At 38.9% G+C, this 14,613-nt stretch overlaps 1 protein-coding gene across 2 annotated transcripts in view; it reads left to right on the top strand.

Annotated features, from left to right (window-relative positions):
• Positions 1 to 14,613, top strand: part of LOC109035303 (uncharacterized) — a 195,061-nt gene that overhangs the window by 50,383 nt on the left and 130,065 nt on the right. Inside the window, exon 2 of one of the 2 annotated variants that reach the window (XM_072302353.1) lies at positions 8,074 to 8,116. The exons of the other annotated variant lie outside the window; for it this stretch is intronic. The gene's annotated coding sequence lies outside the window, so the exon portion shown is untranslated. The remainder of the gene's footprint in view (positions 1 to 8,073; positions 8,117 to 14,613) is intronic. 2 annotated transcript variants of the gene reach the window in all.

Genomic DNA, 14,613 nt, shown 5'->3' with positions numbered 1-14,613 from the left:
TTGAGGGTAGAGGAAGTATTGTCGTTCTAATTGAATCGGTTTCTGTCAGATGGGCGAAACTCATGAGCCCTGGCTTTCGTTGATCACGCAGGACGCTAAGGCTCATGAGTTTTTGGAATTACGCTTGTCGAACAGAAACCGATTAAATTTAATCTTTTCGAGAGGGTAGAAGTATTAGTGAACATGCCTGGAATCAGTGAAAATGAAAGCTTTGAAAAAATATACCGAGGCAAAATGTAATGATGTAACACTAACTTAATATCTAGTTGTCATGTTCTGAATAAAAGTTTAAAACAAAAATGTAATGCATTTCAAAGATTGTGGGACTCTCATGAAACCCATACTGAGAACCTTCGTTAGCTCTCTACACTGAAAAAGAGATTGGTAGAATTTACCATTCCTTCACGCTGTATTTCACACAGCGTTAATTCAGAGTCAATTCTGGCAGAAAGGTAAACGTTACCATATACTGGTACAAGTAACCATTCCCGTGGCAGAATGGACTTGAAGATTGGTAGAATTTACCATTCCTTCACGCTGTATTTCACACAGCGTGAAGGAATGGTAAATTCAACCAATCTTTTTTTTTCAGTGTAGCTTAATTTTCTCTAATGGCAGGAATCATAAGTCATCAGGCACATTAGACAGTCTAGTGTCTAAAATAATGAAAATTACGTACAAAACTTGGCGCGCTGAACATTTTCATTCCTTATTTATAACCGTGAAATGGCAACGAGTACGCTCTCTCAGGGTAAAGATTCTCGACGGACGAGAAATTCCAAGACAGACGGGGAAATAATTTATTCTGCAGTTAAATAGGATCCCTAAATTCATCCTTGAAATTAACGAAAAAAAAGTATTTAAAATAAACCGAACGGGCGAAAATATTTTTCTCTGATGGTGGACTGGCCGAAGGCGCGTGGAGGAGGAACCCAGGCCCCTCTTCAAATATTTCCATACGGAAAAGAGAGATCATATAATTGCCTCTTTAGTCAGTCTGCTTTTTGTAATTCATCGTATTTTTCTAAAAACGCCTACACGATACTGCTTCACGGTCCTAACTTGCCCTGTGAATGCTGAGTGGTCCTGCCGTTAACTCTTGGGAAGTTAGATTTTGATTCTTCCTGAGCAAGTTAGGTACACATCATTCAGTGGCGAGGCCTGAATGATCGACTATCGATATTTTCTCATTTGAAGCTATGGTAAAGAATCGATTGTTAAGGCGTTTGTTGCAAACACCTTGTTTATCGATCCTTTTCCGTAGGTTTAAATAGCAGATCAATCGATACATCGGAGAGCACGCCACACCACTGATATCATTCCAGCCGACAATATTTGAAGATAGAGCAGAGATAAGTATCGAAAATGAGAAGAAGATGAAATGTCGCTAACAATCACATCGTATTGAAAGTAAAAGCATTTTAAATTATTCAGAATTATTAAGTCATAAAAAGCAGTAACGTGATACATGAATTTCAGAAATGCCAGTTCATAATAGGTAAACTCGAGTTTTTACAATCAAAAGTATGACGTTTGTAGTTTCATGTAATAATCATTACTAATAGGGTGTTTTCAAGGTACAAAAAAAGAAAGGAAGGAAGAAAGAAAGACAGAGAGAGAGAGAGAGAGAGAGAGAGAAGAAAAAACTGTGTTAACCATGCGTTTTTTTTATGATTCTTTGTATAGTTTTTTTCAATTTTTTTTATTTTCCAACCGAAATCTGCCTCGCATTTGTGTTTTGGTGTTAGTTTCGGTTGCATTGGTGGTAGAACACCAGGTAACCCAAATTTGCTCTTGATTTCTGTAAAGTCTTCGTTAATTTAGCAGAAAAACAACGGAAAACCGGGAAACCCCGCTATCAGCCGAAAGCTTGGGTTACTTTATGTTCCGGTACCCATATTTTTCAAATTTATGCGTCATTTTCCCTCTCAGTGCGTACTAGATCTCGTCATCTCGTAAACTCCGCTTACCCCTCCTCTGTCAGTTGCATTGCTGCTATTTCGGCCGCAGGAAACAGGAAGCGGAGAGCTTTCAAAGTTACGAGAACAGATCCTAATTATTCCGCAGGCTTGAAAGGAGCGCCATCTGGAGCGCTGCGTGCAACAATCATCCCACATTCACAGGGGAAAAAGTTTGTAAACCTACTGATTGAAAATGCTGCTTAGTGCGTCTTTGTCGGAAACCTCTATATGTTCTTATTCCCGGCAATAAGTTAACAAGGCAACATTCTCGAACTGCGCAAGGATCACTCCTGGTGGTAATAAGCAGTGATCGATAGCTCCCCATTTGAAGGTATGGTAAAGAATCGATTATTCAAGTGTTCGTTGCGAACACCCTGTTCGTCGATCCTTTTCGATAGACTTAAAGGGCAGATCAATCGATGAACCGCAAAGCACGCCACACCACTGGCAATTAGTTTTACGGTATGCTGTTTTGAGCGTTATCGCAGGCGGCTCAAGAGAGGACATATTTATTGCATCGCAAGTTGAAAGTTACACGCACCGGATGAACCTAATAAGACCGCGACCCATCGGCATAATCCTATCCTCTTCGGTTTTAGGATGACTTTCAATCTCGGGTCTTTAGAACCGATTTCGCCTTCAAAACGCTTGAGACACATACAGCTAAACTTTAAACTTTGTCCAACCAGCGGGCAGATTATTGAAATTGATAGAGAAAGCACTAGAACTAGACAAATAAGGCATATGAAATATAAAGCGCTCCTATTGGTGGATATAGGTGTTTCCTTTAGACTAAGGGAGAAAATGATGGACTATCTAGGTATATGAATCACCCGTGGGTTGCCTTTAGTTAATTACCTACCTCCTTTGTTCATTGCAACCGCCCGTTTCCACCAATAGGATCTCTCCGTATCCCTTATTTTGTCGTCTTTGTCCGTAGCTTTTTCTATCAAATTTAATAAACGGTTCGCTATCTTCCATGGCAAAAATTTTTAAAAATGACGTGAACAGAGACTGCTCGTAATGCATTCGTAGCTCAAATGACCTGTAATTGCATTTGAAGTGTTCTATCTATTCAATAACTGACAAGCTCTGGTGGGTTTATGATTATGACTATGCATCAAACGTTCCTCGATCGATAAAAAACGCAGGCATTTATGTGCACACGTAAAAGTTTGGTAGTGAATCGCTGAACTGGTGTTTAACGTATGAGGAAAGAATAGTGTCATATGAAACAATGAAATTGTCGATTTTGTACGGACTTTGTGGGAACACGTTGGTACAAAAGAGAGCAACGAGATATATGCTCCTTCTGTTTAAATTTTTGAAGAGAAATGTACAAGAGATCATCATTGTTGATTAATTCGTTCTAATTCGTTCTCTTCCGTGCTTTTTCTTTATAGAGCGATACTTGAATCTCATAACTCACCGCCCAATTTTTGCCCTCGCCTAAACTTATTACTCTCGCGCCATCAGTACATCGAAATTAAAAGATTGATCATGTCGGTATTGAACAATAAATTTGTTGTTTTTTTCTTCTTTTTTTTCACTGAGTGTTCACCAAGCAACATCATATGTAACACACACTAGTGGCAAAGCAGCAACATTAACACCCTACGTAGGGGGTCCAAGAAAGCATCACACGTTGCACGGCGAAACATGCAACTATTCGAACTTTGCGGTGGTGCGTGAAGTTCGCGCCGTATTTGAAGGCGTTTTCTCGCGGAAGGCCACTTATCGCGATTCGCGAACAAGTCACGCGTTACTCTTATGATTTTGATATTATAGAGTAAGACTGTGAAAATGAAGTTACGCCCTCAAGGTAGAGAAGCAACAATATGATATTTTTTTCTTTTTCTTTTTCACTGAGTGTTCACCAATCAACATCATATGTAACACACTAGTGGCAAAGCAGCAACATAAACACCCTACGTAGAGGGTATAAGAAATCATCACACGTTGCACGGCGAAACATGCAACTATTCGAACTTTGCGGTGGTGCGGGAAGTTTGCGCCGTATTTGAAGGCGTTTTCTCGCGGAAGGCCACTTATCGCGGTTCGCAATCAAGGTTGATGTTTCTATTGAGCAATTTAAATATCATAGATGAGGTAGTGGTAGTAATTATTACAAGAAGGACCATAAATTAAATTAGTTATCGAAGCAACTCATCAAAAGGCAGTTCATTGCGATTCATCGATTTAATTTACCAGAAATTTACCCTAAGAATAAAAATTAATCACAAAGTTTTTGATATTGCCATATGTTTAGGCAATTTTGCGCTCTCTACCGGCATAAAAATAATGTAATAAGGCATTCGCGATTTTTCTTCAGGGCATTGGAGAGAGTTTTCCGTCGACATTTCGAAACCCGGTTTTTTCCCTTCTACTTTGTTTTTTTTTATTTTTTTCTATTTTCTTCTTTTTCTTTTTTTCTTTTTTTCTTTTTTCTTTTTTTTCTTTTTTTCTTCTTTTTCTTTTTGTTCTCTTTTTCTTCTTTTCCTTTTATAAAATGTTTTGTTCTCTTTTCTCTCTTTTTTTTCTTCTGTTTTCTCTCTTTTTTTCTTTTTCTTTCTTTTCTCTTTTTTTCTTCTATTTTCTTCTTTCTCTTTTTTTTCTTCTTTTTCTTTTTTCTTTTTTTCCTTTTTTTCCTTTTTTCACTTTTTCCTTCTTTTTTTCCTCTTATTTCTTCCTTCCCTCCCCCTTTTTTTTCACCACTGGGGTGTTAAAATCACCAGCAAAAGCATGAGGATATCATAGAAATTGCACCTGGAGATCCGGCTTGGCGAGCCGGTCGGTGAAACAATCGAACTCGCGGAGAGGAAGGTGGAGGCATGCGGAGACCTATTTACATTTGCGCGGCGGTTTTCGGCTCGGCGGCGACGGTTCTTTACCACCGCCGTCTTAAGCAACAACCACCTAACTGGCAGTGTAATCCTCGTGCGGATCCGTGGTTCCTGCTTATCGTGGGAGACCACTCGTTTATTATCCGTGCTCTAGTTTGTCCCGGGTCACACCCTTCGTCCATGACGCGAGCGGCAGCGCCCGTCAAATCCCGCCGAGGAGCTCCCGCCGACGCGTATTCGTCCACGTCGACGTCGGCGTCGTGACGCCCGTCACTTTCACTGGCCCGTCCAGCTCCGCCCTTTTTTTTGCCGGCTCATTGTCTAGGGCGCCGATTCCTCGCTCGGATTCCGGATTGGCAAGTGCCGGTAGCTGTGATGAGCCAGGAGGCCTATAGGGTGCCTAACGGTCCCCAAACGTCCCCGATATCCCCGATTTTGGAAAGGTGTCCACCATATCCCCGAAAGTCCCCAATTTTCTTGTTCAGGCCCCCAAAAAAGTACACAAAATTACAGAAGAGAATCATGAATATTTTTCCTTGAAATCTTCAGACTTTTTAGATCAAATCACGAACGAAACCCTCTGGAAAATCAGAAGTGAAATATTCACAAATTTTCCTGAAAATTCTAATTTTGTCGAAAGAAATTGGGCAACGCTTGATGGTTCATAAGGCGTTCTTCCTTAGTACGGCAGTATGGCTCAAGTAGAGTGCCTTTATAGAGAGAGTATGTAGTTGCTTATTGCTTATTCCATTTGAATATCAATTTGACAACTACGTTGTGCTGTCATTGATGAGAATAGTGCAAAGGGCTCACTCCATGAAAAGTAGAGAAATGTTTCCTTGTTACTTTATAGGGATAGCCGCACCTGATCGAGCTTCAAAGCCATTAACGAGCGCTTGACAGATCAGCAAACGCCACGTTGTTTGACATAACCGGTTATGATCACGAAGAAATCGTAATTGATAATAATTATGAACAGTAATTCATAAGTAGGCAATTTCTCTGTTGCTAAAATGCGAACAAATGTTGCTAATAGAGCGTTTGCTTGTTTCTCTTACATGCGCTGCACTTGCCTTTATTCGAAGAAGTGAATTGCATTAACTGTCCGCTAATTGATAATTTAACTCATTCACGAGAGTTCTTATTTCTTATGTATACTTAGGTATCATTGCGAACAGCTAATATTTCTTTTGCATACCTAGGTATCATTGCGAACACAGCGAATATTTCTTTTGTATACCTAGGTGTCATTGCGAACACAGCGAATATTTCCTTTGTACACCTAGTTTCAACACAAAAGTTTGGTTAGTACCAGAAGTTAAACACTAAATTACCCTAGCCTTCGGTTGACGATTTCGAGGGAAAATGCCTGCTAGTTTTCCTGCAGAAATTTAATGAAAAACGAGTGGTGAAACGGAGGAATGCATTTGCTTAGTCTCTTCATTGCTTTCTGCACTAAATTCACAGCAAACTGTACCAAAATCAACACAAAATTTGTGTTGGTTTGTGTTTCACTTCCTATATTAACCAGAAGTAACATAAGAATGCAAAAATTGATATCATCTACCTTAAATACGTAATAATGGGTGCACTAAAGATGAATATGAAAGTGGTAGTCGCTTGTGCTCATACATAAACAATCTAATTTAGGACCGAAAATGAGCAACTATTCGAGAAAACTTTAAAACTTCACTACTTGGCGATGGTAAATCAGGTAAAAACCTTTCAAAAACACCTCAAATAAGGACAAGTTCTCACAGGGTAGATGATTAAGAGTAGATTTGACCATACATGACATTATTCTAAGCTGTTTCAATTTTCGATCAAAGTTACTGCCGAAATACTCTCCTTAATGGGACGCATCCTTTCGATAGGGAAAGTTTATTGTGGTTCGTAATATCGAACCCTGATCAGTGGTCAATTTTGCACGAGAGCGAGTTTGACCAGACGTCTTCGGATGTAGTAATATTGTTCAGTATTTAATTTTAATACTCCTAATCCTCCAACACACTCGAAGCGCTCGGATTATGTCAGCTCGGAACTGAACTTGGTTTGAGAAGCAAGCCTCCATTACATTCGGCTCCAGCGGAGGCCCACAATATTCAAATTTCTCTCAGTGGGGAGGTCCCTTTCCTTTGGTTACGGATAAAATAAATCGCTCTCTTATCCTCTTCCACGTCCAAACAAGTTTGCTCAAGAAGTGAATTGAATTTTTCAAATATCCCTTACGTGGCGATCAAAATAAATTGATAAACGTTTGCGGAAAAGATTAAGAGGAGGGAGGGGAAGAGGGGTTTGTGTGCTCACAGTATGATGTGAATATTTATCGCGTTGGAAATAAATTATACACGGTTTGAGAATTCAACAAAACCGCGATGCTGCGTAGGAGAGAATATTTTGCAGTATACTCCTTTGTTTCCCCGTATCTTGAATGTTCCAAGGAGCGCAATGTTCTAAAATCGTTCGGCTTTTAATTCGAGGACTAAAATAACCCTGACTGAAAGCTATGACCGCACAGGGACACCAGGCACCATTTCAACGCGTAACAGCCCATGCTCGATATCTGGAAACATTAAGGCATGTAAAATAAAAAATTTTCCGTAAACCTTGTCTACAAATTGTGTTGTTCACCTAATTACACTGTATCTAAAAATTCGGTATGACGGCGGAACACTGCTGATTGTTGGTTTTCAACGGAGTAGCGGTAGCTATCAGACTTGTGTAGTTCTTGCAACAGAGAGAGAGCCGGAAATTCAGCTTATCAAGCTGAATTATTCGAACTTGAGGAACAATCCATAAGCCTTCGTATGTGGATGTCCGCATTACAACTTAGCTCTGTCTAGGATGAACATAAAAAATTGAAATGGAGGAGAGTGTAAATTTTTTAGTGATTGACACCACATCGCGAAGGTGAATTTCTAAAAGAAAAAAATACTTGGTCAGAACTCGAGTTATTTATGATAGATATAAAATTGAAATACCGGCATCAGAATCTATATTTTTCATTTACTTAAAAATAACTTGATCACCGCGGAATTTAAACGTCAAGTTGGATTCTCCACGCAAAAAGTAGTTGTTTCTCTCTTGTTACAGAGTGTTTTGTTCCTGTAGGCAAGTCAGCCGCCTTTTTTGCCATAGAAAAAACATATTTTTTCCACATATATCTTATGTATGAACATACTCAATGTTATGAGCATATTTTATGTTAAACATTGACCTTTTTATTAAGTCACAAATTGACTAATGAAATTTTAATTGATGTGTTTCAGGTGAGAACTCATAAATGCCAAAAGGAATTATGGATAGTTAAACGTGAGTATTTTCTAAGTGTGCATTTACACTTGCATGTAGCATTTTAAGAATGTTATTATCTGGAAAATAATAATGGATAAGTCAACTGAAGAAATCGCCCTCAGATGCGTGCTCAATAACTTCTGGGCAGACAGAGCTCGAGGGTTAACGACATGAAAATGGAAAATTCACTGTCAAACAGATTCGATATCAATTACCCCGGGAAAAATAGCGCTTCAGGGCCGGATTTACCCACTTGCCGCCCATGGGCCGCCTGCATTTTGCCGCCCCCTTCTCATTCGTTTTGAAACATCAATAAAAACCATCAAATGAACGTGCCAGCGGGGGAGGGATGCATAAGACGCGTTTACTTGTGTTGGACACATTTTTTGCGAAAGCCCTGTCAACACTACTAGCAAAAGTTCACGGAACTTTGTGCGAAAGTTAAGTTCCGTAAACCTATCTCTGTGTGGACAAGGCCTTCTGTTTAGAAGAAATGAACGGAAAAATTATGAAAGAACAAACGTTAATGTGGAATAATGATTTTTCTTCCGCCGCCGCGCCTCGCAGACCGCCCTGTGTTTGCCGCAATGCGTGAAGTATGCACGCAGTCTTGTAAGCGCTATCCGTTTTACGCTGACCGCAATGACCGCACTCTGTTTGATGCAATGCGTGAAGTATTCGTGCAGTCTTGTAGGCGCTAATATGTGTTACATGCCGATCGCCGCGCCGAGGGCTTCTCCGTTTCATCTCAAGTCCTTTTCATCATTTCTCTCTAAGTCGCGCCGTTCCGGGCCAAATTGCGTGTTTTAACTATTTGGTTTCTCTCTTAACTTAAATAATTAAAGGTACTGTCTCTTGTATTTCTGAAAGACGAAAAAATTAGAAATTATTATACTCTTAGGAAATGAGAGATAATGACGCCTCTCGTTTGTAATTTTTTTCTAAATACGATTTTTTTTATACCTACATTTAAAAAAATTGCAAAATTTGCCGCCCCCTATATGTAGATTTGCCGCCATGGGCCGCGGTCCATGTGGCCACCCCCTTAATCCGGCCCTGTAGCGCTTTTTGCACAAACTCATTGTACCTCAGATCCGAAATTTTGGTAGAAATGGTGGCTCTCTGAGGAATCACGACTCAACGCTTCCAAACATTCTCTTAGCATGATTGAAACTTTTTCATTTTCAACCCTGATTTCATTACTATTAAAAACGTAGTAGAACAAAACTTAACAACTTCGAAAACCAGGGCAAAAGTTCTCAACACGTTGTATAATTGGACATATTTACGCGCTGAAAGGAATTATGTAAAAATTAAGCCACAAAAAACTGTGTATATACTTAGGCCTTACGCGCATCATATAGTTTTTAAAGCGAGAAAAGAAGGTGAGCTTTTAGCCGACTTTAGAAATATAATGTGCAATAATTGCTACTCAGGCCATGTTTTAATAAGAAGAAACAATGTGCAAAAAATTGTAAATAAATATATTAACATCCTCTTGCAGTTCTTGCACTTTGTTTTTTTTTTATTAAAGCATGACCTGAGTAGCAATTATTGCAATTATATTTGTGAAGTAGGCTAACAGCTCACCTTTTTTTTCGCATTATCAGGAGCCGAAAACCTAAAAATCTTGTCATTTTCAGCAAATTGATTTATGTTTTAAATAGTTCCTTTTAGCATGAATACGTCCAATTTATACTCTCCGTTCCCTCAAAGTGGAATATCAAGCGCGGAAATATTCTAGGGATGACCCTAAACCCAGAAGAAAACAAAATTGGCGTTGAAATCTAAAATTCCGAGTGAACTTGACATTAGTGCAAATATCGTGGCCACGAAGAGTGGAGGAAGTGGAGACTAAGGCGATGAGTTGGATCGTTATTAGTATCGAAATTTTAATCTTCTCACGTTTGAGGATGAAGGCAATTATCCGATTCGCCTTATTCACTTATTTCGTTCTAATTGTTTCGCAAAGGAAGTGGAAAGCTGAGGGGGCCCGCGGTTTGAAGCCGATAGAAAGTGAGAGTAATCATATTTTAAAGAAGTGCCGTGTGCGGTGTGTGGTGTTCGCCAGACAGGACAGCCCTCCTCGAATCCTCTCACTTGACTCTTGACTCTCCACCTGTTCTGGGTTTCAAGTGCCTTGGGTCTTTACATCATTGCCAATTACCTCTCTTTTTCCTCACCTTCCTGTATATCCCCTTGTGACAGCAGCAAGGTCTCCTGCGCTCCGTGCTGAGAAAGAACGTCATATGAGCCATCAGACGTTGCTAAATTTCTTCTATTAAAATACGAATTTTCGAAAGATCTGCAAGTATTTTCCTTCTATTTCTCAGAGAATTTAATTCGCTGCTAGATCTAAATTATCTGAAAATTTCAAGAGGAAATATTCGTAACTTTCCTCAAAAATCAACGTTTTATCGGAGGAAATTTGGCAACTCCCGAGTGTACATACGGCGTTTTTCCTTAGCACGGTTGTGGGTTCACCCTACTCTCATCCAGATAGAGACACTGCGCTGAAGTAGGCCAGTCTCATTGCGATATTGCATCATCAGCAATTACCTTAAAAATAGAAGACAACCTAAGTCGGCCAGATTGCAATTAATTGCATTCACATGGTAAAATTATTGCCATTGGGCCGGATTGTTGTATTTGTTGTCTATTCATTGATTGAAGGGGCTCATCGTATTGGAATTTCTTGCAATAAAATTGAAATAAGTTGCAACTTTTTTACATCGCAAATTGCCTACCATTTTCACTTATTTGGAACGCAGTTTGATAATCGTTTAAAATCGAAATGTTATAACCAGATGATGTAAAAATTTTGCAATTGTATTGCCTTAAATTGAAAAAATTATTTCAATATTTTCGTTGCCCCGTGCTACTTGAGAATCAAGCCAATAAAATCATTTTTAATTTTCCATAAAGTTATCAACAATTAGACATTATTTAATTAAATTTTTTATTTTCTCGTATCATCCTCTACTCTTCTCTTTTACGTATTCTCATTTGTACACCCTAATTCTTTAATTTCGAAATTTTCGTTGATCCCATTTCACCATGCTGTCGTGCTAAGGAAGAACGCCGTATGGGCCTGTAGACGCTGCCATATTTCTGTCATTAAAAACCTATTTTACTAGGAAATCGTAATATTTTTCCTCAATTTTTTCAGACAATTTTATCAGCAATTTTATCTAAAACGTCACGGAAAAATATGCATATTTTTTCTTTAAAAATGCACGTTTTATTCGGGCAATTTGGCAACTCTTGAATGCTCTTACGACGTTCTTCCTTAGAGTGAGCATGGCCTGTATTATTTTCGATTCTCTAAGATGGACGTAAACGTGGCGGCTGTGTTCAGGTCTTTGTTGCGTCTGCTGGGTTTCATTTTCCAGCTGCTCTGTGGTTCATCAGATACAGGAATACGTTGCACATAGAATACCTGTTCATTGAACAAGTCTCTCATTCTATGCCATTTCATTTCCATGCTTGTGTGTGTGTCCTCCTTTGTAAAAACGATGCGTCCTTCTTCTTCCTCTTTTTTTCTAGCAGATGTTCATCGATATAGGAAGTCACGACTGTGTTGTCAAATTGATCCACTCTCATTTGGACCGCGTTAAACAGAAAGGAACCAAGCCACATCAGCTATTGCCAAATTTAATTGGGCGAATTAATTTTTTACATGAAAACGCTTGGGCGGATTTGGGTGCAAATTTCAGTGAATTTTCTCCATAATACGAAGCAAATTCCTTACAGTTTTCAAAGGAGTCCGCACTAACATTTTCTCGTAAAAAATTGACTTGCCCAGTTAAATTTGGCAATAGCTGATGTGGCTTGGTTCCTTTCTGTTAAACGCGGTCCATTTCATCGAATCCCTTAAAACTTGATTGTGTGACGTCATTTTGGCCGCGTTAGGGTGATTCGATGGACGCCATATTTTGTGTCAGAACGACCTGCGATATATCGCATCGATTGCTACCATTTTTTCAGCTGCTCGTCAATTTTCTCGAACTTTGAGATCGCAGTTCTGTTGTCAGGAAACTAAAGAATTCACTTGTCAATTTTTAAAAAAACAAATTCAACGTGATAAAGGCGTGGTTTTTTTTTAGAGGAAAAACATCGCATTTGAGTGCAGTTTCGATTTCAGTATCGAATGCAATATATTTCCTCTTAAAAAACTACGCCTTTATTACGTTGAATTTGTTTGTCAAAATTGGTAAGTGAATTCTTTAGTCTCCTGACAACAGAGCTGCGATCTCAAAATCTCAACGCGATCTCAACTTTCTTCAGACTAGTGGCTAACGATTGAATCATTTGTATCACCAGTTTGAATATGGCTGAATGATCCAACATAATATGATCCGGCTTAAGGCACAATCTAAACTGGTACAACTATTCTGAAAAAGTAGAATTGCAAGATCAAGCATTTTCTTTTCCTTTTCTTTTCCAAATGCGGACTGATTTTCCGTCTTGGATTTTTTCCTCGAATGCGCTTTTCTCCCAGATCGCATTCCAATGAAGGTCCGTTTCATTCAAGAATTCCTACAGACTGACATGAATGAGAGAGAACTGGTTCTTTAGTAATCTGACTCATATTATATTTTAGCCCATTGGCGGAAGAACAAAGGCAGAATACTAGATATAGGTATTTTTATAGAGTCGGTGGTCCAACTTTATTGTCTCAACTAAATGCATTTTAAATCCGCGGACATTTTTACGTCTGAGGTCTTGGTTAATTAAAGCATCGAGTACAACATACACTTTAACATTTGGCATGCATAAAATAATCGGAATTACCTAACCGACCACATGCGTTTGACCTTTCGCTCGACCGAGATTACTGTCAATACGTCTAGGCGTCTTGTTGTGGTGTGCTGAGTACTTTCGGATAACGCTTTGGCTCCATAAAGCAGGGTTGGTATTTCTTCTAACAGCTCAACAGCTGAAATTTGCTTTTATGCGTAACGCTTCCATTTTCTGCAAAAAACGAATAATAAAATAAACAAAAATATTAACAAGAAAGCAAAACTTGCAGCTTGCAGGATTTGTCGATACTTGCCCTTTTCATACATATTTACCTCCATTTGATTTTAATTTAGGAAATGATGCAAATTACTATCGCACTTTTCAATTATTGAATTTTTCAGTATTGAGTAATTATTGAGAATCCTCAATTATTAAGTAATTGAGAATCGTGATTGATATCAGAAATTTTTGACACGTTCTGTCAGTATTTTTTTCTATCCTTTCCGAGTGGGGTGTTTCAGTTTTTACCACAGACCATTTATTTGAGAGACTCCGCATATTTATCTTCCCCATAGGGTAAAAGTTACTTTTGGAATCAGCGCTCAGATTCACCCAATGATGACTGATAATGAAAGATATAGGCAACTATTAGTATTTAGTTTAGCAGTCCAGGGCTGCTCATCCCGCCAGTCATCAGTCATCATTAGGCGAATTTTTTTATTTTTATTTTTTGCGCAACATTTGCTCATCAACTAGGTATCATGAGACGAAAAATAGCGTTGAACTCCGATTTTGACTTTTGCCCGAAGAGATTATATATTGCCTGGATTGTTAAGGCTCTTCGTTGCGCACAAATTGGAGCTTTCAAACTGGCTTTAATTCTGTGATTTCTTGGACAGTTTTACGCTACGTTCTTTAAAAATCTTGAGATCTGATCTATAATTTGTTCCAGTTCTCAGATACATCGGTTATCTTCAAAGAGCATAGGTCTGAAAAACTTTGAAAGACAACGGTCAAAAGTGTCACAGATGAGCCTCTCTGAAACCTCTACATTGTTTCAAATTTTTGTAGAAACTTTTTCTTACCAATTTTTCTAAAATTGTTGATGCTTTTTACACTTTAGAAAATCGGTAAAAAAAAGTTTCTACAAAAAATTTGATAAATATGACCGATAAAGTTAATAAAATAAATGATATCTCCACATTGTAGTTGAAGGAAAGCCTTCAGTGCCATGTCTTTAAATATGTATATTGTCTCCGATTTTCACCTATTCTTGTGATGCAATGTCCTGAAGAATTTAACCCATATTTCTGCGTTCGTCATGCCAAAGAGTGGGCGCCTCAGTGCGGCAGGCGTTCCTTGCAAACGAAGCACACGCGGTTTGGAAATCTTACACTCCTCGTAAAGTAAAGTGTGCTCGAGTACAAAAGTCGTGTTTAATTAGGACAGCAGATAATCCGACGCAAAGCCGCGAGCATTTCGTTGCAAACTGAGTATATTTATTACACCTTCCGGCCTTTTTGCACCCTCCTCCGCCCCTTTTCAGCTCGCGCGCCCAGCACCAACTTCTTTTGTCCGTGGTCCTTTGTCCGCATTGTTTTCCGCGGGACTATAGATATTGTTTTTGTGTGGCAAACGAGTTGCCTCCAACAAAATTTCAGTAATTTCGTAGACGAGTAGTCGACTCAAAGAGAGTTTAAGAGGACATTAGTTGAACAACCTGGTCCTCTTTTCCTCTGCCGAAAATGGAGGTCATACTCTTTAGCTCCAGA

This window comes from Bemisia tabaci, chromosome 7, assembly GCF_918797505.1.
Source record: "Bemisia tabaci chromosome 7, PGI_BMITA_v3".
NCBI lineage: Eukaryota > Metazoa > Arthropoda > Insecta > Hemiptera > Aleyrodidae > Bemisia > Bemisia tabaci.
Note: the sequence above shows the minus strand (reverse complement) of the source record. Positions and strands in the feature narration are given on the sequence as shown.